Source organism: Echinops telfairi, unplaced genomic scaffold (assembly GCF_000313985.2).
Source record: "Echinops telfairi isolate 266 unplaced genomic scaffold, ASM31398v2 ScPeMD7_7459;HRSCAF=8497, whole genome shotgun sequence".
NCBI lineage: Eukaryota > Metazoa > Chordata > Mammalia > Afrosoricida > Tenrecidae > Echinops > Echinops telfairi.
In genome coordinates this window covers 7,896,053-7,898,490 of record NW_022111359.1, presented here as the reverse complement: position 1 = coordinate 7,898,490, position 2,438 = coordinate 7,896,053, and the positions used below count along the sequence as shown (strand labels likewise).

Genomic DNA, 2,438 nt, shown 5'->3' with positions numbered 1-2,438 from the left:
CTGATACATAGATATTTGTCCCATTATTCTGTGCTATGTTGCCTTTACAATACTTATAGAACACTGGTAGACTGGAGGTATAGTTTATGGGTTCTGTCTGATTTCCACTTTCTCCACAAGACCTGGGAGCTCTTAATTGGATCAAAACTGAAGTTTAGAAGGGGAACCTACTAAAGGGTGTCAAAAACTAGATACTTAAAAATAAGGAGAGGCTGATGACATGCCGATAACCTTTGCAAAATAAAAGAAAAGAAAAATTTAGGGAATTCTAAAACATTCCTAAAATATAATCAGTGGCAATGTCTTCTGAGGGTGGAAGATGTCCCTGGAACGTTGAGGTCACAGTAAGGGATGAGCAGAAAGAATGCTGCTTAAGTACTGGAGCAAAGATATAAGAAAACATTAAGAAGTTGGTGAACAATTAATTTTTTTGTCTACTATAAGGTGTATACAACTTGAAAAAAAATTTAATCATTTTATTGGGGGCTCATACAACTCATCACAATCCATCCATCCATCCATTGGGTCGAGCACATTTGTAGATAACCTTGAAAATATTTTTAACTTCCACATTTAATTAGTAAACAAGTCCTATGGATTCTTCATTCAAATTGAGTTTCTTTTTTTATAGATTTTGAAATATTTTTTTTAATAATCATTTTATTAGGGGCTCATACAACTCATCACAATCCGTACATACATCACTTGTGTCCAGCACATTACCACATATGTTGACTTCGTCATTCTCACAACACCCACCCTCCACTCGAGCCCCTGGTGTCAGCTCCTAATTTTCCTCCTCCCTTCCCGCTTCCCCCTCCCCCTGAACCTTTGATAATTTATAAATTATTATTATTTTATCATATGGGGTGAACAATTAATTAAGGACCTCTCAGATGGCTCCACTCCGCTCTACTTTTTCATAACTCACCTCAATGCCCCCAAAAACAAACCCAATGCTAACTAGTCACATTCTGACTCAGAAAAAAACACTACAGGATAAAGTAGATTTGCCCAATGGACTTGCCCAGGATACACACCTTTATGGAAGCAGACTGTCAATCTTTTTCTTATAGAGAAGCTGAAAGATTCCAATGATGGACCTTTTGGCCAACAGCTCAGCACTTAACCAAGAAAGTGCTTACTTATTCTGACTCATAGAGACCTCATAGGACAGGGTAGGACTGCCCCTGTGGGTTTCTGAAGCTGTAATTCTTTAAGGGAGTAGAAAGCTCTGTCTTTCTCCCTACTCACCCCACTGCCGCCCCCCAGTAGGCCAAAAGACACAAATATCTTCCTTTATTCATATCATCAGCTAGGGGACTTCAGATTACCTGTGTGCCAGCACTAAAGAATGACATTCAGTTCTCCCCAGGAGGTTGGATGATAAAAATGGAAACACTGTATTGAGGAAGCACAGGAAACAGATAAAAAGAGGCAGGTTCCTGTGGAAAGTGATTGTCTCTGGAAAGACGGTCTGGTGTGCTGCTTACTGACCTCAGTAGGGTTCTTATGTGAGAGGTCACAGCTGGACTACCAATAGTCTCTGTGGCTCTTATGGGTTCAATTTCCAAAGGTCCTCGTTAGTCAAATTATTTTGCAAATCCTTAGGGAGTAAGTCTCCTGGAAGGAAGTGATTCGTGGTGACTGATTTGCTCTTCCTGAAAGGCCAGGATTATGCATCAGTATGCATTACTCTTGCTCTTATCCCTTCGGTCACTGTCAACTCAAAGTGACCCTAGACATAACAGAACAAAGCAGTGACCAGTCTGGTGCCATGCTAACACTGGTTATTATGTTTGAGCCCAATGTTGTAGCCACTGTGTCAATCGACCTCATCAAGGGTCTTCTGTGTTGCTTTCTACTTTACCACACACGATATTCATTTCCAACGGATGATCTTTCCCAATAATATGTCCAAAGTATGTGAGAGATATCTCGCCAATCCTTGTTTCTAAGGAGCATTCTATCTGTATTTCTTCCCTGACATATTTATGTATTCTCCTGGAATTTCACATTACTTTCAATATTGTTAGTCCACACAATAGTTCAAATGCACAACTTCCTCTGTGGTTTTCCTTATTTATTAACCGGCTTTTGCATTCATATGAGGCATTTGAAAATAGTACACCTTAGTCCTCAAAGTGACATCTTTGCACTTGATTACATTAGAGGTCTTATACAACAGATTTGTCGAATATATTTCATCCTTTGGATTCTTAAGTGCTGCATCCATGAGTGTTGATTCTAGATCCAAGCAAAATTAAATTATTTTCTCCCTTTAGCATGATGTGATCTATTGATCCACTTTTAAGGTTTTTTGTTTTCTTTTCTTTATATTTTGAGATATAATCCTACTGAAAGCTGAAGTTTTTAATTTTTTTCAACATTTTATTATTTTTGTCTTCCTTTATAAAAAAATTTAATAGGTTTAAAAA

General features: G+C 38.1%; 1 protein-coding gene across 1 annotated transcript in view; it reads right to left on the bottom strand.

Moving 5' to 3' along the window:
- Positions 1-350, bottom strand: part of LOC101661046 (olfactory receptor 7G3-like) — a 4,711-nt gene extending 4,361 nt beyond the window's left edge. Inside the window, exon 1 of the mRNA XM_004714316.3 lies at positions 304-350. The gene's annotated coding sequence lies outside the window, so the exon portion shown is untranslated. The remainder of the gene's footprint in view (positions 1-303) is intronic.
- Between the last annotated feature and the right edge of the window lie 2,088 nt (positions 351-2,438).